Genomic DNA, 23,772 nt, shown 5'->3' with positions numbered 1-23,772 from the left:
AGAAGAAATACACGAAAAGGTGTCATTCTTCCTGGGGGTGTATATGAACAGATTTTAATACCATTTCATGATGCTAAAATACTGTCAGTTCCACTTTAAGCCTTTATTAAAAGTTTTGGTGAAATCTACTAGTTGAACATTTTACATTGCTGCACAGTGATCGGTTCCCTCTGAGCACAGACAGTAATTCAAATTCTATTCTATTCCAAACCCCGACTCCAAGTTGACAAAATGCACCAAAATTTGACGGACTGGTGCCGATGTCAAGCACACTCATCAACGGGTTTATTGATTAGCAATACATATGGAGCCGTCTGACACGCTACTAATCAAATAGTCAAAGGTTAATCAGAAGCCTACGTCTTAGCTTATTTATCTTTGGGGTGTATCCAAGCTTAGCATGAGTCAATCATCTAGCGGTTATCATTAACTCACATGGTTAGTGTTATGTACCTTTGGTTAGCCCGTTTGAACAGAACAAGAAAGCTTAAAGGTGCAATAAGTTCGATTTTCGTGCCCAAGTTTTCCAATATATTATATGTAAATAGTCACAAGTATCTAATGTGGCTCAAGCTAACCACTAGCTAAGGTCAATGGACAAGGAGTAGCTTAAACTAGCCACCAGCTAGCGAACAGTTTGTAAACTTCACTTTAAGTGAGACCTTTTGGCTGCTTTTACACAGGCAGCCCAATTCTGGTCTTTTGTCCAATTGTAGGCAAAAGAGCTGATCTGGTAGGTCAAAAGACTAAACAGTGGAAAAAGATCGAAATTGGGTTTCCTATGTAAATGTAGTCTTTTTGTTTCAAGTCTCCTTCAACAACTGGAACTGCTAATGGAGGGAAAGTAGGCAGTCGAACTTCCACTCCTGCTGGAGCTAGCTAGTTAGTGGTAGTTATTTGTTCTAGCTAGCAAATATGCTTAAGTATGCTTGCTAGTCATATATATACCCTTGTGGGCATGTTTTTATATTAGTGTCAACATTTACATTACATTTTCATCATTTAGCAGATGCTCACAACTGATAACATTAGCTAGAAAACTGATTGACTTTGCTAAGCTTGGCAACAGCTGTCCAGTCCCAGACAAGGCAGGACAGCAAGCAAAAACAACAAGCATTCTGTACATACATAATAGCAGTGCTTTGAATCAATCAATTACATTGTCGGAATGTAGAGCAATCAAATTAAACCAAAACCATTGAGGGACTGGTTTCATCTCAGACCTGGCTCACAGCACAGCCGGTGAGGGAACCCATTTCAGCATGTTTGTCTAAAGTGGAGTATTTATTCATGTATAATATACATTAGGCCCAGACTCATCTCAGATCCGGCTCACAGCACACAGCTGGTGAGGTAAAGGATGAAGGGTGAACCCCACGGATGGTGTGAGGTCCAGATCATCCTCTGTTACTCCAGGAGGAGGAGAGAAACGAAAGCGCTGCAGGAGGGAGGTGAAGAAGAGGAAGAGCTCCATCTTGGCCATACCCTCCCCCAGACACACCCTACGACCTGGAACATGATAAAATGAGGGAGACAACATATGACAATTAGGTCTACATAGATTTCTATAGTTGACATAAATTGTACACACATTTCCATACCATAAACTCTCCCTGGGTCAAAGCAATTTCCCAAACTCTTAAGTTTAGAGTACCATAGAAGGATTCACTTACCCAGTCAGTATGGATACAGAAACAGTGGAACTCACCTGCAGAGAAGGGCATGAAGGCATCCCTCTTGGTGAATCGACCTTCCTCATCCAGAAAGTGGGCAGGGTTAAAGGTGTGTGGGCTCTCCCATTCGCTTCCGTCTTGTAGGACAGATGTCAGTAGAGGAAACAAGTGTCCCCTTCTTGATGAAATATCCCTGGAAGGTGACATCTCGGCTGGTGGTGTGAGGGATGGCCATGGGTAAAATGTTGGCCAGTCTCTGGGTCTCATGGATCACTGCATCAGTGTAGGGTAGGTTCTTCCTGTCCTCTACCAAGGGCTGACGACTTCCTATGACGCTGCTGATCTCCTCTTGGACCCGGTCTGAGACAGAAAGGAGGGAGGACCAAAGTTACTACCCTCAGAAAATGTCATCTTAATCTTTTCCCTGGACATTTTATAATTTTTACAAGATGGCTTGATAACTTAAACGGGGCTCCATGTGAACAATATCTTAACCTACGTACCAAAACAGTCACCTTTTCTGCATAGTTCAATGTTCCCACTTAATGCATAACACCTTTTTGTAAAACAGTGGTCCCACTTGTACACAAGACACTTTCTGCAAAACAGTAGACAACAGCTACACAAGACAAAGTAAATTGTATAAAGCATGTCCAACAACTGTTAGTTTCTCAATTGCTTGAACACTTTCCTCAAAACAGGGATAACGCAGCCCACGCAAACAGTATCATTTGTCATAGAATGAATGGTGAGATGACCTTGTCATTCTATAATGGCTCAACAAATACTATCTGTAACATTGAGTCAGGAAGCAGGTGCAGATGGTGAGTTTAATAATAACGACCATAGCAAGTACAAAACAAGCGCCGCGTCAGGACATGAAAACAGAACAAATTCTGCCTGATGACTGGGGTTGGTGAGGGCTATAAGAAGGGAGAGTAATCAGGGTGGTGATGAAGTCCAGGTGAGCTTAACGATGGGAGCAGCTGTGTGCAATGATGGTTGCCAGGTGTGAGCAATGTGGGTGGCCAGGACCGGTGGATAGTAGACCGGTGATGTCGAGTGCTGGAGGGAGAGAGCAGAAGTAGGTGTGATACTATGACCATCAATAACATATATTTTTCTATTAAATAGAGTAAATGGTACGAGATTGTAATCAACTATTTCATAGACAGCTGTATTCTTGTTCTCTGAATTAGCATCTAATTCTAAAGCAGGAAGAATTTCACTAAACCTAAATTGATACTGTTTAGAATTGCAAAAGTGTCCGGTGCTGTATATTGTAACGATGTAAATGTTTACAATGCATTGAAGATAAATCAAAGAGATGTTGAAAGTGCAATTGTGACTTTAGTACTGTAAAACCAGTCACTGTACAAAGACAGTTTACATATTAATGGTAAAAGACATGGGAGTACTTGTTATTGACTGTGATATTAATTTAGTTTTGTTTGACATTCTGTACACAATAGGTTTGTGTCCTGTGTAGAGAATTGTCTAGTGTTTTGCCAAACAGTGCTTATCATTTGCATTTAATGTGAAAACAATGAGAAATTACATACTGTTGTGCATAAAAGGCGATTGTTTTGGCCACGTGGATCCCAGTTTTTGCAGGTAGTCTTGTTATTTTGATGGATGTATTTGCATTTTTAGGGTATCTTTAGTTTTGATGGCGCCAACAGAGATGGCAGCATCGCAACTAGCTCTTAGGAAACTGCAGTATTTTGTTTGTTTATGTACTATTTTTTTTTACGGAATTAGCTCTAGAATTGTTTTGTGCCATTACATACAGCCAGGAAGAACTATTGGATATTATAGCGGCGGTAACTCACCAGAACTACCAGCATCACGACCAGGATTACAACCTGGAGCAGATCCTTTGTTTGCTCTCCCCAGAGCAGTTGAACTTATTCCAGAGGCTGACCCAAAACAACGCCGGTGGAGGAGAGGTACTCGGGGTGGTCTTCTGGTCCGACTTAGGAAGCGTGCACACCACCCACCGCTCCCGAGTATTTTACTCGTTAATGTCAATAAAGTTGACAAGCTCAAGGCGAGAGTTGCTTTTCAGAGAGACACCAGGGATTGTAACATACTCTGCTTCACGGAAAGATGGCTCTCAAGATATTCTGTCTGACTCCATAAAGCCAGTTGGATTCTCAAAGCATCATGCCGACAGGAATAAACATCTCTCCGGGAAGCAGAAGGGTGGAGGTATATATTTTATGACTAACGACTTATGGTGTAACTGTGATAACATACAGGAACTCAAGTCCTTCTGTTCACCCAACCTAGAATATCTCACAATCAAATGCCGACCGTACTATCTCCCAAAGGAATTTACATCAATAATAGCCACAGCCTTCTATATCCCCCACTCAAGCCAATACCACAACGGCCCTTAAAGAACTTCAATGGACTTCATGCAAACTGGAAACGACATATCCTGAGGCTGCATTTTTTTGTAGCTGTGGATTTTAACAAAGCAAACTTGAAGAAAAGGCTCCCGAAAGTCTATCAACTCTATGTACTCGCACGGCTAAAACTCTCGACCACTGTTACACTACCTTCCGGAATGCATATAAGGCCCTCCCCCGCCCTCCATTCGGCAAATCAGACCATGATTCCATCTTGCTCCTCTCTTTCTATAGGCAGAAACTCAAACAGGAAGCACCCGTGGTAAGGACTATTCAATCGGTATCCCTGCTTCCAGATTGTTTTGATCACGCGGACTGGGATATGTTCAGAGTAGCTTCAGAAAATAATAAACTCATTCACCGTATCAGTAAATGTGTCTATCAGGAAGTGCATAGGAGAGGTTGTACCCACTGACTATTAAAACCGACCCCAACCAGAAACCGTGGATAGATGGGAGCATTCGCTCAAAACTGAAAGCGCGAACCACCGCATTTAACCAGGGCAAGACTGGGAAAATGGAAGAATATAAACAGTGTAGTTATTCCCTCCGCAAAGCAATCAAGCAGGCTAAACGTCGGTATTGGGACAAAGTTGAGTCTCAGTTCAACAGCTCAGACACGAGACGTATGTGGCAGGGTCTACAGACAATCACGGATTATAAAAGGAAAACCAGCCACATCGCGGACACCGACGTCTTGCTTCCGGACAGGCTGAACACCTTCGCTCGCTTTGAGGATAATACAGTGCCACTGACACGGCCCACTACCAAGGACTGTGGGCTCTCCTTCTCCGTTGCTGATGTGAGTAAGAGATTTAAGCGTGTTAACCCTCGCAAAGCTGCCGGCCCGGATGGTATCCCTAGCCGCGTCCTCAGAGCGTGCACAGACCAGCTGGCTGCTGTGTACACAGATATATTCAATCAATCCCTATCCCAGTCTGTTGTCCCCACATGCTTTAAGATGACCACCATCTCTTTCTTAGGTACAGGGACAAAGGTAATTGAACTAAATTACTATTGCAGCGTAGCACTCACCTCTGTCATCATGAAGTACTTTGAGACACTAGTCAAGGATCATATCACCTCCACCCTACCGGCCACCTTAGACCCACTTCAATTTGCTTCCCGCCCCAATAGATCCACAGACGATGCAATCGCCACCACACTGCACACTGCCCTAACTCATCTGGACAAGAGGCATACCTATGTAAAAATGCTGTTCATTGACTATAGCTCAGCATTCAACACCATATTACCCTCCAAGCTTATCATCAAGCTCAAGGCCCTGGGTCTGAATCCTGCCCTGTACAACTGGGTCCTGGACTTCCTGACGGGCCGCCCCCAGGTGGTAAAGGTAGGAAACAACACCCCTTCGCTGATCCTCAACACTGGAGCCCCACAAGGGTGTGTGCTCAGCCCTCTCCTGTACTCCTTGTTCACCCATGACTGCGTGGCCAAGCATGCCTCCAACTCAATCATCAAGTTTGCAGATGACACAACAGTGGTTGGCTTGATTATCAACAATGATGAGACAGCCTACAGGGAGGAGGTGAGGGCTCTGGGAGTGTGGTGCCAGGAAAATAACCTCTCACTCAACGTCAACAAAACTGAGATGATCATGGACTTCAGGAAACAGCAGAGGGAGCAACCCCCTATCCACATCGATGGGACCTCAGTGGAGAAGGTGGAAAGTTTTAAGTTCCTCGGCATACACATCACTGACAAACTGAAATGGTCCACCCACACAGACAGTGTGGTGAAGGCGGTGCAACAGCACCTCTTCAACCTCAGGGAGGCTAAAGAAATTTGACTTAACACCTAAAGCCTTTGACAATTGCGAGCATCCTGTCGGGCTGTATCACCGCCTGGACCGGCAACTGCACCGCCCACAACCGCTCCAGAGAGGTGGTGCTGTCTGCCCAACGCATTACTGGGGGCAAACTTCCCGCCCTCCTGGACACCTACAGCACCCGATGTCACAAGAATGCCAAAAATATCATCAAGGACATCAACCACCCGAGCCACTGCCTGTTCACCCCGCTATCATCCAAAAGGCGAGGTTAGTACAGGTGCATCAAAGCTGGGATGGAGAGACTGGAAAAACAGCTTCTATCTCAAGGCCATCAGACTGCTAAACAGCCATCACTAGCACATCAGAGACGTCTGCCTATAGACATAAATTTGAAATCACTGGCCACTTTTAGGAATGGAACACTAGCCACTTTAATAATGTTTCCGTATCTTGCATTACTCATCTCATATGCATAAACTGCACTCTACACTATTCTACTGTATCTTAGCCACTTTGTGTTTACATATTGCATCACCCAGCTCATATGTGTGACGACCCTCCCACTCTGTCGGCCGTATTCTCTCTCTTTGCTCTTGTTTCCTTATTAGGATGCCGGTGGGCGGAGTTGGGAGGGTCGTCAGCTACATGGGAAACACCTGGGCCCGGGTGTGTCCCAGGATAAATAGACCTCTTCCACAGTCATTGGGGAGACTCTCTCCATGCAGACACTTTTGTTGATTTCTGTTGTGGTAGTTTTGTGGCTTTTTGGTTGTTTGCTTTGGCACCCTTCAACACCCTGCATTATTACATTTATGCATGCAAAACACTCCACTTACACTACTGATTACTGACTACACACACCATTGTTTATTGTTCTTAGTTTACTTTAGTTAATAAATATATATTTTGATATTCCTTGTCTCCACGTTGTCTCCCTTTTGTTGCGAACTCTGAGCCGGTTCATAACATATGTATATACTGTATTATATACTATGCCACTGTATCTTAGTCCAATGCCACTCTGACATGTATGTATATATTCTTAATCCATTCCTTACTTAGGTGTGTGTGTATTTGGGTACACAGTTGAAGTTGGAAGTTTACATAAACTGAGTTCAAATGTATTTGGCTACGGTGTTTCACAATTCCTGACATTTAATCCTAGTAAAAATTCCCTGTCTTAGGTAAGTTAGGATCACCACATTATTTTAAGAATGTGAAATGTCAGAATAATAGTAGAGATAATGATTTATTTCAACTTTTATTTCTTTCATCACATTCCCAGTGGGTCAGAAGTTCACATACACTCAATTAGTATTTGGAAGCATTGCCTTTAAATTGTTTAACTTGGGTCAAACGTTTTGGGTAGCCTTCTACAAGCTTCCCACAATAAGTTGGGTGAATTTTTGCCCATTCCGCCTGACAGAGCTGGTGTAACTGAATCAGGTTTGTAGGCCTCCTTGCTCGCACATGCTTTTCAGTTCTGCCCACAGATTTTCTATAGGATTGAGGTCAGGGCTTTGTGATGGCCTCTCCAATATCTTGACTTTGTTGTCCATAAGCCATTTTGCTATAACTTTGGAAGTATGCTTGGGGCCATTGTCCATTTGAAAGACCCATTTGCGACCAAGCTTTAACTTCATGATTGATGTCTAGAGATGTTGCTTCAATATATCCACATAATTTTCCTTCTCATGATGCCATCTATTTTGTGAAGTGTACCAGTCCCTCCTGCAGCAAAGCACCCCCACAACATGATGCTGCCACCCCCGTGCTTCACGGTTGGGATGGTGTTCTTCTCGCAAGCCTCCCCATTTTCCCTCTAAAATATAACAATGGTAATTATGGCCAAACAGTTCTATTTTTGTTTCATCAGACCAGAGGACATTTCTCCAAAAAGTACGATCTTTGTCCCCATGTGTAGTTGCAAACCATAGTCTGGCTTTTTTAATGGCGGTTTTGGAGCAGTGGCTTCTTTCTTGCTGAGCGGCCTGTCAGGTTATGTCAATATAGGACTTGTTTTACTGTGGATATAGATACTTTTGTACCTGTTTCCTCCAGCATCTTCACAAGGTCCTTTGCTGTTGTTCTGGGATTGATTTGCTCGTTTCACACCAAAAGTACATTCACCTCTAGGAGACAGAACGCGTCTCCTTGCTAAGCGGTATGACGGCTGAGTGGTCCTATGGTGTTAACTTGCGTACTATTGTTTGTACAGATGAACGTGGTACCTTCAGGCGTTTGGAAATTGCTCCCAAGGATGAACCAGACTTGTGGAGGTCTACAATTCTTTTTCTGAGGTCTTGGCTGATTTCTTTTGATTTTCCCATGATGACAAGCAAGGAGGCACTGAGTTTGAAGGTAGGCACTGAGTTTGAAGGTAGGCCTTGAAATACATCCACAAATGCACCTCCAATTGACTCAAATGATGTCAGTTAGCCTATCAGAAGTTTCTAAAGCAATGACATTTTCTGGAATTTTCCAAGCTGTTTAAAGGCACAGTCAACTTAGTGTATGTAAACTTCTGACCCACTGGAATTGTGATACAGTGAATTCTAAGTGAAATAATTTCTGTAAAGTGTTGTTGGAAAAATGACTTGTGTCATGCACAAAGTAGATGTCCTAACCGACTTGCCAAAACTATATTTTGTTAAGACATTTGTGGAGTGGTTGAAAACGAGTTTTAATGACTCCAACCTAAGTGTATGTAAACTTCTGACTTCAAATGTATGTTGTGAAACTGTTAGATATCACTTGTTAGAGATTACTGCACTGTCAGAGCTAGAAGCACAAGCATTTCGCTACACCCGCAATAACATCTGCTAAACACGTGTATGTGACCAATAAAATTTGATTTGAATTAATGTATTGGCTGTTTTGAGAAGGCAACTACACTGAACAAAAATCCAAATGCTCACTTTCGATGGCCACTGGTACCCTGGAGAAGTTTGCTCTTCACGGGTGAATCCGGTTTCAACTGTACCGGTCAGATGGCAGACAGTGTGGGCTTTGTGTGGGTGAGCAGTTTGCTGATGTCAACATTGTGAACAGAGAACCCCACCGCCACCATGGGGCAATGGTATGGACAGGTATAAGCTACGGACAACGAACACAATTGCATTTTATTGATGTCAATTTGAATGCACAGAGATACCATGACGAGATCCTGAGACCATTGTCGTGCCATTCATCTGCCGCCATCACCTCACGTTTCAGCATGACAATGCACGGCCCCATGTCGCAAGGATCTGTACACAATTCCAGGAAGCTGAAAATGTCCCAGTTCTTCCATGGCCTGCATACTCACCAGACATGTCACACTTTGAGCATGTTTGGGATGCTCTGGATCGACGTGTACGACAGCGTGTTCCAGTTCCTGCCAATATCCAGAAACTTCGCACAGTCATTGAAGAGGAGTAGGACAACATTCCACAATCAACAGCCTGATCAACTCTCTGCGAATGAGAAGTGTCGCACTGCATGAGGCAAATAGTGGTCTCACCAGATACTGACTGGTATTCTGATCCACACCGCTACCTTTTTCTAAAGGTCTCTCTGACCAACAGATGCATAACTGTATTCCCAGTCATGTGAAATCCATAGATTAGGCCCTAATGAATTTATTTAAATGTACTTATTTCCGAAAATGAACTGAACTTCAGTAAACTCTGTGAAATTGTTGCGTTTATATTTTTGGTCAGTGTACATTTTAAAAATGCATTTAGTGTTCTGAAAAATGGCACTGAGTTCTGTGTCTTGAAAATCTAAAACGATGTTCCAAAAAATTATTATACGCAAATAAGGAAAAGCTGCACACAAACAATATACACCTGTCCAAGCTGGAGGGTGGGGAGGTCAAGTTGGAGGATGGGGAAAGTGCATTATCTGTTCAACATTGAAGGATGTTTTTGCAAGTGTAATTTTCTGAGAATCTTTCTTTAGACTTTTTGCAGACAATATATGGGACTCTTTTTTTATTTATCTTTCTGTTCTAATAATACATATTATAATTGTGTATTCTACTCCAATCACTGTCTCCTTCCAGGTATTTGCTCCACTGCTCTCCCTCCCAAGTTAAGAACCTGTTGTCCTCTATGGCTACGGTAAACTTTATTACCACATAAATACCACACCATAGATAGATAGTACAACACCATTCTATCTATCTATCTATCTATCTATCTATCTATCTATCTATCTATCTATCTATCTATCTATCTATCAATCAATCACTTGGCTGCCTTACACATGTAGGTTATCCCAATGAGAAAATCTGGTTGAAATGTCGTCACTTCAACACATTTAGTTACATTCATGTAGATTACAGCTTCATTCACAGTGTTTAAGCATTTGAAACAAACTATAAACTGGTCTGTGGTTCAAGTGGGCAATTTGGAAATGTTTACAGCAAGTAACACCTTGATTGTCTTGCATTACTACAATCACTTGCAATGTCTGTACAAAGGTGTGTGTCTGTGTGCTCATTGATGCTTACCCTGTATAAAGGGGTACTTGGCCATTAGCATCAAAATCCAGCTTAGGGTTGTCCCTGTGGTGTCTGTACCAGCAGAAAACAGGTTGCCCACAGAGGATATCAGGTTTTTGTCATGGTAGTGAGAGTTCTTGTTGCCAGATTCCTTAAACATACAGAAAAAGCATTTTAAAGGGGAGAAATGATTTGTTTTCCCCTCAAAAGTCATGGTCTAGCAGTCTTTGCATTCTTTTTCGAAGGTCAAAAATTTGCTTTCAAAAATGTGTTTTTACATGTAACTTCTACACACATTTTACATACATGATGTAGCAGTCTTAGCTGCAGCCTCCAGAACACATACACTGAGTATACAAAACATTAGGAACAAATGCTGTTTCCATGGATTAGACCAGGGATCATCAACTAGTTTCACCCGCGGGCCAATTTTTTTCTCTCAAACCTTTCTTACATTTGTAGACGATCACACGGGTCTCTCTATTATGCATGGGAATACTTGGGAACAGATTTACAAAATTAAAAATCAGTTGGAGCAGATTTCCTAGTGTTTACAGCCTTTTGTAAAAAAAAAAAATTATAATAATAATAGTTCTAACCAAATAAAACCACCCGCGGGCCAAATTCGGTCTGCGGGCTGCCAGTTGGGGAAGCCGTACATAGACTGACCAGATAAATCCAGTTGAAAGCTATGATCCCTTATTGATGTCACTTGTTAAATCCACTTCAAAATCAGTGTAGAAGGGGAGGAGACAGGTTAAATAAAACATTTTAAGCCTTGAGACATGGATTGTGTATGTGTACCATTCAGAGGGTGAATGGGCAAGACAAAAGATGTAAGTGTCTTTGAATCGGGTATGATAATAGGTGCCAGGCGCACCAGTTTGAGTGTCAAGAACTGCAACGCTGCTGGGTTTTTCCACACTCAACATTTTTCCATGTGTATCAAGAATGGTCCACGACCCAAAGGACATCCAGGCAACTTGACACAACTGTGGGAAGCATTCTAGTCAACATGGGCCAGCATCCCTGTGGAATACTTGACACCTTGTAGAGTCCATACCCCCAACGAATTGAGGCTGTTCTGATGGCAAAAAGGGGTGCAACTCAATATTAGGAAGATGTTCCTAGTGTTTTGTACAGTCAATGTATTGCAGCCTGGGCCCAATGCGATTTCAGAACAATCTCTCCTATATTTTCTCCATTCTCTATCACATGGGCCATTTACGCATTTCTCAATGTCCACTAAATCCCTAGATGTTATTCATTCAAAGAATTAACATGTTTTATTTCTGGGGGGTAGATCAGCTTTAATATTGCAGATGGAAGCTACAATCTATCAATGTAAATGTCAGCATCATTTCCAAACCCCCATATTGTTTTTGTAAAAATGTACAGTGCATTCGGAAAGTATTCAGATCCCTTGACTTTTTCCTCATTTTGTTTTTTTTTACAGCATAATTGTAAAATTGATTACATTCATTTTCTTCCTCAATCTACAAACAATACCCCATAATGACAAAGCAAAAACAGGTTTAGACATTTTTACACATTTATAATAAAATAGAAAATGGAAATATCACATTTGCAGGGCTGAGATTCATTCGTACTACACCGGCTCCGCTGCGCGTCTTATTTGGCAGGGCTTGCAAACTATTACAGACTACAAAGGGAAGCACAGCCGCGAGCTGCCCAGTGACACGAGCCTACCAGACGAGCTAAATTACTTCTATGCTTGTTTCGAGGCAAGCAACACTGAGGCATGCATGATAGCATCAGCTGTTCCGGACGACTGTGTGATCACGCTCTCTGTAGCTGACGTGAGTAAGACCTTTAAACACGTCAACATTCACAAGGCTGCAGGGCCAGAGGGATTACCAAGACGTGTGCTCCGGGCATGTGCTGACCAACTGGCAGATGTTTTCACTGACATTTTCAACATGTCCCTGATTGAGTCTGTAATACCAACATGTTTCAAGCAGACCACCATAGTCCCTGTGCCCAAGAACACTAAGGCAACCTGCCTAAATGACTACAGACACGTAGCCCTTTCCCACCTGGACAAAAGGAACACCTACGTGAGAATGCTATTCATTGACTACAGCTCAGCGTTCAACACCATAGTACCCTCAAAGATCATCACTAAGCTAAGGATCCTGGGACTAAATACCTCCCTCCGCAACTGGATCCTGGACTTACTGTTGGGCCACCCCCAGGTGGTGAGGGTAGGTAGCAACACATCCAGGCCACGCTGATCCTCAACACTGGAGCCCCTCAGGGGTGTGTGCTCAGTCCCCTCCTGTACTCTCTGTTCACCCACGACTGCGTGGCCTGGCACGACTCCAACACCATCATTAAGTTTGCAGATGACGAAACAATGGTAGGCCTGATCACCGACAATGACGAGACAGCCTACAGAGAGGAGGTCAGAGACTTGGCCGGGTGGTGCCAGAATAACAACCTATCCCTCAACGTAACCAAGACTAAGGAGATTATTGCGGACTACAGGAAAAGGAGGACCGAGCATGCCCCCATTCTCATCGACGGGGCTGTAGTGGAACAGGTTGAGAGCTTCAAGTTCCTTGGTGTCCACATCACCAACAAACTAGAATGGTCCACACACACCAAGACAGTCGTGAAGAGGGCACAACAAAGCCTATTCCCCCCCTCAGGAAACTAAAAAGATTTGGCATGGGTCCTCAGATCCTCAAAAGGTTTCTACAGCTGCAACATCGAGAGCATCCTGACAGGTTGCATCACTGCCTGGTACGGAAACTGCTTGGCCTCCGACCGCAAGGCACTACAGAGGGTAATGCATACTGCCCAGTACATCACTGGGGCTAAGCTGCCTGCCATCCAGGACCTCTACACCAGGCGGTGTCAGAGGGCCCTAAAAATTGTCAAAGACCCCAGCCACCCCAGTCATAGACTGTTCTCTCTACTACCGCATGGCAAGCTGTACCGGCGTGCCAAGTCTAGGACCAAAATGCTTCTCAACAGTTTTTTATCCCCAAGCTATAAGACTTCTGAACAGGTAATCAAATGGCTACCCGGACTATTTGCATTGTGTACCCCGCACCCTCAACCCCTCTTTTACGCTGCTGCTACTCTCTGTTTATCATATATGCACAGTCACTTTAACTATACATTCATGTACATACTACCTCAATTAGCCCGACGAACCAGTGCCCCCTCACATTGGCTACCCGAACTATCTGCATTGTGTCCCGCCACCCATCACCCGCCAACCCCTCTTTTACGCTACTGCTACTCTCTGTTTATCATATGCATAGTCAATTTAACCATACCTACATGTACATACTACCTCAATCAGCCCGACTAACCGGTGCCTGTATATTGCCTCGCTACTGTATATTGCCTCGCAACTGTTATTTTTCACTGTCTTTTATATTGTTGTTTTTTTCTGTTGTTTTTTTATTTCTTTACTTATCTATTGTTCACCGAATACCATTTTTTACTTAGAAATTGCACTGTTGGTTGGAGCCTGTAAGTAAGCATTTCACTGTAAGGTCTACACCTGTTGTATTCGGCACACGTGACAAATAAACTTTGATTTGATTTACAGTGGCTTGCGAAAGTATTCACCCTCTTGATATATTTCCTATTTTGTTGCCTTAAAACCTGGGATTAAAATAGATTTTGGGCGGGTCTGTATAATTTAATTTACACAACGTCTACCGCTTTGAAGATGCAAAATATTTTTCGTGAAACAAACAAGAATTAAGATAAAAAAACTGAACTTGAGTGTGCATAACTATTCACCCCCCCAAAGTCAATACTTTGTACAGCCACCTTTTGCAGCAATTACAGCTGCAAATCTCTTGGGGTATGTCTCTATAAGCTTGGCACATCTAGCAACTGGGATTTTTTCCCATTCTTCAGGGCAAAACTGCTCCAGCTCCTTCAAGTTGGATGGGTTCCGCTGGTGTACAGCAATCTTTAAGTCATACCACAGATTCACAATTGGATTGAGGTCTGAGCTTTGACTAGGCCATTCCAAAACATTTAAATGTTTCCCCTTAAACCACTCGAGTGTTGCTTTAGCCGTATGCTTAGGGTCATTGTGCTGCTGGAAGGTGAACCTCCATCCCAGTCTCAAATCTCTGGAAGCCTGAAAAAGGTTTCCCTCAAGAATTTCCCTGTATTTAGCGCCATCTATCATTCCTTCCATTCTGACCAGATTCAAAGTCCCTGCCGATGAAAAACATCCCAACAGCATGATGCTGCCACCACCATGCTTCACTGTGGGGATGGTGTTCTCGGGGTGATGAGAGATGTTGGGTTTGCGCCAGACATAGCGTTTTCCTTGATGGCCAAAAAGCTACATTTTATCTGACCAGAGTACCTTCTTCCATATATTTGGGGAGTCTCCCACATGCCTTTTGGCGACCACCAAACGTGTTTGCTTATTTTTTTCTTTAACCTCTCTGGGCCAGTGGGATGTTTGCGTCCCACCCTAGTCAACAGCCAGTGGAATCGCGTGGCGCGAAATACAAATACCTCAAAAATGCTATAACTTCAATTTCTCAAACATATGACTATTTTACACCATTTTAAAGATAAGACTCTCGTTAATCTAACCACGTTGTCCGATTTCAATAAGGCTTTACAGCGAAAACAAAACATTAGATTATGTCAGGAGAGTACACTGCCAAAAATAATCACACAGCCATTTTCAAAGCAAGCATATATGTCACAAAAACCAAAACCACAGCTAAATGCAGCACTAACCTTTGATGATCTTCATCAGATGACAGTCCTAGGACATTATGTTATACAATACATGCATGTTTTGTTCAATCAAGTTCATATTTATATCAAAAAACAGCTTTTTACATTAGCATGTGATGTTCAGAACTAACATACCCACCGAAAACTTCCGGTGAATTTACTAAATTACTCATGATAAACGTTGACAAAATACATAACAATTATTTTAAGAATTATAGATACAGAACTCCTTTATGCAAACGCTATGTCAGATTTTAAAATAGCTTTTCGGCGAAAGCACATTTTGCAATATTCTGAGTACATAGCTCGGCCATCACAGGCTAGCTAATTTGACACCCACCAAGTTTGGGGCAACCTAAACTCAGAATTACTATTAGAAAAATTGGATTAGCTTTGCTGTTCTTTGTCAGAATGCACTCCCAGGACTTCTACTTCAACAACAAATGTTGTTTTGGTTCCAAATAATCCATAGGTATATACAAATACCTCCATTTTGTTCGTGCATTCAGGTCACTATCCGAAGGGTAACGCGCGAGCGCATTTTGTGACAAAAAAAATCTAAATATTCCATTACCGTACTTTACCTCTTGGGGGCAGTATTTGCACGGCCGGATAAAAAAACGAATGCGATTTAAACTGGTTACTACTCTTGCCCAGAAACGAGAATATGCATATAATTAGTAGATTTTGATAGAAAACACTCTAAAGTTTCTAAAACTGTTTGAATAGTGTCTGTGAGTATAACAGAACTCATATGGCAGGCCAAAACCTGAGAAGATTCCATACAGGAAGTGCCCTGTCTGACAATTTGTTATCCTTCTGTTGCATCTCTATCAAAAATACAGCATCTCTGCTGTAACGTGCCATTTTCTAAGGCTTCCATTGGCTCTCAGAAGGCGCCAGAAAGTGGAATGACGTGTCTCCTGTCTCTGGGCGAAGAACAGCAGGAGTATTTATTAGTGGTCAGGCTGGAAACAGTGACACTGGAGATGCGCGTTCATGAGAATTCTCAATTTTTTTCTTTCAGCCTTTGAATGAATACAACGTCGCCCGGTTGGAATATTATCGCTATTTTACGAGAAAATTAGCTGATTTTAAACAGCGTTTGACATGCTTCGAAGTACGGTAATGGAATATTTTGAATTTTTTTGTCCAGAAATGCGCTCGCGTGTCACCCTTCGGATAGTGACTTGAACGCACGAACAAAACGGAGCTATTTGGATATAACTATGGATTATTTGGAACCAAAACAACATTTGTTGTTGAAGTAGAAGTCCTGGGAGTGCATTCTGACAAAGAACAGCAAAGCTAATCCAATTTTTCTTATAGTAAATCTGAGATTGGTGAGGGCCAAACTTGGTGGGTGTCAAATTAGCTAGCCGTGATGGCCGGGCTATGTTCTCAGAATATTGCAAAATGTGCTTTGCCAAAAATCTATTTTAAAATCTGACACCGCGATTGCATAAAGGAGTTCTGTATCTATAATTCTTAAAATAATTGTTATGTATTTTGTGAACGTTTATCGTGAGTAATTTAGTAAATTCACCGGAGGTTTGCGGTGGGTATGCTAGTTCTGAACATCACATGCTAATGTAAAAAGCTGTTTTTTGATATAAATATGAACTTGATTGAACAAAACATGCATGTATTGTATAGCATAATGTCCTAGGAGTGTCATCTGATGAAGATCATCAAAGGTTAGTGCTGCCTTTAGCTGTGGTTTTGGTTTTTGTGACATATATGCTTGCTTTGAAAATGGCTGTGTGACATAATCTAATGTTTTGCTTTCGCTGTAAAGCCTTTTTGAAATCGGACAATGTGGTTAGATTAACGAGAGTCTTGTCTTTAAAATGGTGTAAAATAATCATATGTTTGAGAAATTTGAGAAGTTATAGCATTTTTGAGGTACAGTGGGGCAAAAAAGTATTTAGTCAGCCACCAATTGTGCAAGTTCTCCCACTTAAAAAGATGAGAGAGGCCTGAAAAAAAAATCCTGAAAATCACATTGTAGGATTTTTAATGAATTTATTTGCAAATTATGGTGGAAAATAAGTATTTGGTCACCTACAAACAAACAAGATTTCTGGCTCTCACAGACCTGTAACTTCTTCTTTAAGAGGCTCCTCTGTCCTCCACTCGTTACCTGTATTAATGGCACCTGTTTGAACTTGTTAACAGTATAAAAGACACCTGTCCACAACATCAAACAGTCACACTCCAAACTCCACTATGGCCAAGACCAAAGAGCTGTCAAAGGACACCAGAAACAAAATTGTAGACCTGCACCAGGCTGGGAAGACTGAATCTGCAATAGGTAAGCAGCTTGGTTTGAAGAAATCAACTGTGGGAGCAATTATTAGGAAATGGAAGACATACAAGACCATTGATAATCTCCCTCGATCTGGGGCTCCACGCAAGATCTCACCCCGTGGGGTCAAAATGATCACAAGAACGGTGAGCAAAAATCCCAGAACCACACGGGGGGACCTAGTGAATGACCTGCAGAGAGCTGGGACCAAAGTAACAAAGCCTACCATCAGTAACACACTACGCCGCCAGGGACTCAAATCCTGCAGTGCCAGACGTGTCCCCCTGCTTAAGCCAGTACATGTCCAGGCCCGTCTGAAGTTTGCTAGAGAGCATTTGGATGATCCAGAAGAGGATTGGGAGAATGTCATATGGTCAGATGAAACCAAAATAGAACTTTTTGGTAAAAACTCAACTCGTCGTGTTTGGAGGACAAAGAATGCTGAGTTACATCCAAAGAACACCATACCTACTGTGAAGCATGGGGGTGGAAACATCATGCTTTGGGGCTGTTTTTCTGCAAAGGGACCAGGACGACTGATCCGTGTGAAGGAAAGAATGAATGGGGCCATGTATCGTGAGATTTTGAGTGAAAACCTCCTTCCATCAGCAAGGGCATTGAAGATGAAATGTGACTGGGTCTTTCAGCATGACAATGATCCCAAACACACCGCCTGGGCAACAAAGGAGTGGTTTCGTAAGAAGCATTTCAAGGTCCTGGAGTGGCCTAGCCAGTCTCCAGATCTCAACCCCATAGAAAATCTTTGGAGGGAGTTGAAAGTCCGTGTTGCCCAGCGACAGCCCCAAAACATCACTGCTCTAGAGGAGATCTGCATGGAGGAATGGGCCAAAATACCAGCAACAGTGTGTGAAAACCTTGTGAAGACTTACAGAAAAGGTTTGACCTGTGTCATTGCCAACAAAGGGTATATAACAAAGTATTGAGAAACTTTTGTTATTGACCAAATACTTATTTTCCACCATAATTTGCAAATAAATTCATTAAAAATCCTACAATGTGATTTTCTGTTTTTTTTTCTCATTTTGTCTGTCATAGTTGAAGTGTACCTATGATGAAAATTACAGGTCGCTCTCATCGTTTTAAGTGGGAGAACTTGCACAATTGGTGGCTGACTAAATACTTTTTTGCCGTACTGTATTTGTATTTCGCGCCACGCGATTCCACTGGCTGTTGACTAGGTGGGAGGCAAGCTAGCCCAGGGAAGTTAACCTCTCTGGGCTAGGCGGGATGAATTCGTCCCACCTACGTAACAGCCAGTTGAATCCCGTGGCGCGATTTTCAAATACCTTAGAAATGCTATTACTTCAATTTCTCAAACATATGACTATTTTACAGCATTTTAAAGACAAGACTCTCGTTAATCTAACCACACTGTCCGATTTCAAAAAGGCTTTACAACGAAAGCAAAACATTAGATTATGTCAGCAGAGTACACAGCCAGAAATAATCAGACACCCATTTTTCAAGCTAGCATATAATGTCACATAAACCCAGAAGACAGCTAAATGCAGCACTAACCTTTGATGATCTTCATCAGATGACAATCCTAGGACATTATGTTATACAATACATGCATGTTTTGTTCAATCAAGTTCATATTTATATCAAAAACCAGCTTTTTACATTAGCATGTGACGTTCAGAACTAGCATACCCCCCGCAAACTTCTGGGGAATTTACTAACAATTTACTAAATTACTCACGATAAACGTTCACAAAAAACACAACAATTATTTTAAGAATTATAGATACAGAACTCCTTTGTGCAATCGAGGTGTCCGATTTTAAAATAGCTTTTCGGTGAAAGCACATTTTGCAATATTCTCAGTAGATAGCCCAGCCATCACGGCTAGCCATTTAGACACTGACCAAGTTTAGCCCTGACCTAAGTCAGATTTACTATTACAAAAGTTTGATTACCTTTGTTGTCTTCGTCAGAATGCACTCCCAGGCCTGCTACTTCAATAACAAATGTTGGTTTGGTCCAAAATAATCCATCGTTATATCCAAATAGCGGCGTTTTGTTCGTGCGTTCCAGACACTATCCGAAATGGTAAATCAGGGTTACGAGCATGGCGCAATTCGTGACAAAAGAATTCTAAATATTCCATTACCGTACTTCGAAGCATGTCAACCACTGTTTAAAATCCATTTTTATGCCATTTTTCTCGTAAAAAAGCGATAATATTCTGACCGGGAATCTCCGTTTAGGTAAACAGAGGAAAGAAAACAAAGCTTTCGGTCGACGCGGGCACGAGCCTGAGTCTCACAGTACTGTAACCAGCCACTACCCAAACGCGCTACTTTTTTTCAGCCAGAGCCTGCAAAGCCACGATTCAGCATTTTGCCGCCTTCTGAGAGCCTATGGCAGCCGTAGGAAGTGTCATGTAACAGCAGAGATCCTTTGTAATGGATAGAGATGGCAAAGAAGGCCAAGAAATGGTCAGACAGGGTACTTCCTGTACAGAATCTTCTCAGGTTTTGACCTGCCATTTGAGTTCTGTTATACTCACAGACACCATTCAAACAGTTTTAGAAACTTTGGAGTGTTTTCTATCCAAAGCCAATAATTATATGCATATTCTAGTTACTGGGCAGGAGTAGTAACCAGATTAAATCGGGTACGTTTTTTATCCAGCCGTGTCAATACTGCCCCCTAGCCCTAACAGGTTAAGGCAAGGGCTGATTTCAAGGTTTTACTGCTAACCTACAAAGCATTACATGGGCTTGCTCATACCTATCTTTCCGATTTGGTCCTGCCGTACGTATCTACACGTACGCTACGGTCACAAGACGCAGGCCTCCTAATTGTCCCTAGAATTTCTAAGCAAACAGCTGGAGACAGGGCTTTCTCCTATAGAGCTCCATTTTTATGGAATGGTCTGCCTACTCATGTGAGAGACGCTGACTCAGTCTCAACCTTTAAGTCTTTACTGAAGACTCATCTCTTCAGTAGGTCCTATGATTAAGTGTAGTCTGGCCCAGGAGTTTGAAGGTGAACGGAAAGGCTCTGGAGCAACGAACCGCCCTTGCTGTCTCTGCCTGGCCGGTTCCCCTCTCTCCACTGGGATTCTCTGCCTCTAACCCTATTACAGGGGCTGAGTCACTGGCTTACTGGTGTTCTTCCATGCCTTCCCTAGGAGGGGTGCGTCACTTGAGTGGGTTGAGTCACTGACGTGGTCATCCTGTCTGGGTTGGCGCCCCCCCTTGGGTTGTGCCGTGTCGGAGATCTTTGTGGGCTATACTCAGCCTTGTCTCAGGATGGTAAGTTGGTGGTTGGAGATATCCCTCTAGTGGTGTGGGGGCTGTGCTTTGGCAACGTGGGTGGGGTTATATCCTGCCTGTTTGGCCCTGTCCGGGAGTATCATCGGATGGGGCCACAGTGTCTCCTGACCCCTCCAGTATTTATGCTGCAGTAGTTTATGTGTCGGGGGGCTAGGGTCAGTCTGTTACATCTGGAGTATTTCTCTTGTCTTATCCGGTGTCCTGTGTGAATTTAAATATGCTCCCTCTAATTCTTTCTTTCTTTCTTTCTTTCTTTCTCTCTTTCTCTCTCTTGGAGGACCTGAGCCCTAGGACCATGCCTCAGGACTACCTGGCATGATGACTCCTTGCTGTCCCCAGTCCACCTAGCCGTGCTGCTGCTCCAGTTTCAACTGTTCTGCCTGCGGCTATGGAACCCTGACCTGTTCACCGGACGTGCTACCTGTCCCAGACCTGCTGTAGAGCGGTAGAGATACTCTCAAAGATGGGCTATGAAAAAGCCAACTGACACTTACCCTTGAGTTGCTGACTTGTTGCACCCTCGACAACTACTATGATTATTATTATTTGACCATGCTGGTTATTTATGAACATCTTGGCCATGTTCTGTTATAATCTCCACCCGGCACAGCCAGAAGAGGACTGGCCACCCCTCATAGCCTGGTTCATCTCTAGGTTTCTTCCTAGGTTTTGGCCTTTCTAGGGAGTTTTTCCTAGCCACCGTGCTTCTACACCTGCATTGCTTGCTGTTTGGGGTTTTAGGCTGGGTTTCTGTACAGCACTTTGAGATATCAGCTGATGTAAGAAGGGCTATATAAATAAATTTGATTTGATTTGATCCCCACAGCATGATGCTGCCACCACGCTTCACCATAGGGATGGTGCCAGGTTTCGTCCAGATGTGATGCTTGGCATTCAGGCCAAAGAGTTAAATCTTGGTATCATCAGACCAGAGAATCTTGTTTCTCATGGTCTGACGGTCCTTTAGGTGCCTTTTGGCAAACTCCGAGAGGGCTATTGTGCCTTTTATTGAGGAGTGGCTTCCATCTGGCCACTCTACCATAAAGGCCTAATTGGTAGAGTGCTGCAAAGATAATTGTCCTTCTGGAAGATTCTCCCATCTCCACAGAGAAACTCTGGAGCTCCGTCAGTAACCATCGGGTTCTTGGTCACCTCCCTGACCAAGGCCCTTCTCCCCAGAATGCTCAGTTTGTCTGGGCGGCCAGCTCTAGGAAGAGTCTTGGTGGTTTCAAACTTCTTCCATTTAAGAATGATGGAGGCCACTGTGTTCTTGGGAACCTTCAATGCTTTACAAATGTTTTAGTACCCTTCCCCAGATATGTGCCTCGACACAATCCTGTCTCGGAGCTCTACGGACAATTCCTTTGACCTCATGGCTTGGTTTTTGCTCTGACATGAACTGTCAGCTGTGGGACCTTATATAGACAGGTGTGTGGCTCCCCAAATCATGTCAAATCAATTGAATTTACCACAGGTGGACTTAGTAAGGGTCTAAATACTTATGTAAATAAGGTATCTGTTTTAAAATCTTAATACACTTGTTAACATTTCTAAAAACCTGTTTTCACTTTGTCATTGTGGGGTATTGTGTGTAGATTGATCAGGGGAAAAAATACATGTAATCCATTTTAGAATAAGGCTGTAACGTCACAAAATGTGATAAAGGGGAGGGGAATACTTTCCGAATGCACTGATTGAGATATATATATATATATATATATATATATATATATATATATATACACTGCTCAAAAAAATAAAGGGAACACTTTAACAACACAATGTAACTCCAAGTCAATCACACTTCTGTGAAATCAAGAAGTCCACTTAGAAAGCAACACTGATTGACAATAAAATTCACATGCTGTTGTGCAAATGGAATAGACAACAGGTGGAAATTATAGGCAATTAACAAGACACCCCCAATAAAGGAGTGGTTCTGCAGGTGGGGACGACAGACCACTTCTCAGTTCCTATGCTTCCTGGCTGATGTTTTGGTCACTTTTGAATGCTGGCGGTGCTTTCACTCTAGTGGTAGCATGAGACGGAGTCTACAACCCATACAAGTGGCTCAGGTAGTGAAGCTCATCCAGGATGGCACATCAATGTGAGCTGTGGCAAGAAGGTTTGCTGTGTCTGTCAGCGTAGTGTCCAGAGCATGGAGGCGCTACCAGGAGACAGGCCAGTACATCAGGAGACGTGGAGGAGGCCGTAGGAGGGCAACAACCCAGCAGCAGGACCGCTACCTCCGCCTTTGTGCAAGGAGGAGCAGGAGAAGTACTGCCAGAGCCCTGCAAAATGACCTCCAGCAGGCCACAAATGTGCATGTGTCTGCTCAAACGGTCAGAAACAGACTCCATGAGGGTGGTATAAGGGCCCGACGTCCACAGGTGGGGGTTGTGCTTACAGCCCAACACCGTGCAGGACGTTTGGCATTTGCCAGAGAACACCAAGATTGGCAAATTCGCCACTGGCTCCCTGTGCTCTTCACAGATGAAAGCAGGTTCACACTGAGCACGTGACAGACGTGACAGAGTCTGGAGACGCCGTGGAGAACGTTCTCCTGCCTGCAACATCGTCCAGCATGACCGGTTTGGCGGTGGGTCAGTCATGGTGTGGGGTGGCATTTCTTTGGGGGTCCACACAGCCCTCCATGTGCTCGCCAGAGGTAGCCTGACTGCCATTAGGTACCGAGATGAGATCCTCAGACCCCTTGTGAGACCATATGCTGGTGCGGTTGGCCCTGGGTTCCTCCTAATGCAAGACAATGCTAGACCTCATGTGGCTGGAGTGTGTCAGTAGTTCCTGCAAGAGGAAGGCATTGATGCTATGGACTGGCCCGCCCGTTCCCCAGACCTGAATCCAATTGAGCACATCTGGGACATCATGTCTCGCTCCATCCACCATCGCCACGTTGCACCACAGACTGTCCAGGAGTTGGCGGATGCTTTAGTCCAGGTCTGGGAGGAGATCCCTCAGGAGACCATCCGCCACCTCATCAGGAGCATGCCCAGGCGTTTTAGGGAGGTCATACAGGCACGTG

At 43.3% G+C, this 23,772-nt stretch overlaps 1 pseudogene across 1 annotated transcript in view; it reads right to left on the bottom strand.

Annotated features, from left to right (window-relative positions):
* Positions 1-79: 79 nt before the first annotated feature.
* The window catches only part of LOC106593315 (cytochrome P450 2K1-like), a 49,263-nt pseudogene continuing 25,570 nt past the window's right edge, over positions 80-23,772 (bottom strand). Inside the window, exons 6-8 of the transcript XR_014392609.1 lie at positions 10,374-10,515; positions 1,709-2,033; positions 80-1,509 (exon numbers count right to left, since the gene is read on the bottom strand). The product of XR_014392609.1 is annotated as a cytochrome P450 2K1-like (transcript). The remainder of the gene's footprint in view (positions 1,510-1,708; positions 2,034-10,373; positions 10,516-23,772) is intronic.

The sequence above is a fragment of the Salmo salar genome, chromosome 06 (assembly GCF_965601325.2).
Source record: "Salmo salar chromosome 06, fSalSal1, whole genome shotgun sequence".
NCBI classification, from domain to species: Eukaryota; Metazoa; Chordata; class Actinopteri; order Salmoniformes; family Salmonidae; genus Salmo; species Salmo salar.
Note: the sequence above shows the minus strand (reverse complement) of the source record. Positions and strands in the feature narration are given on the sequence as shown.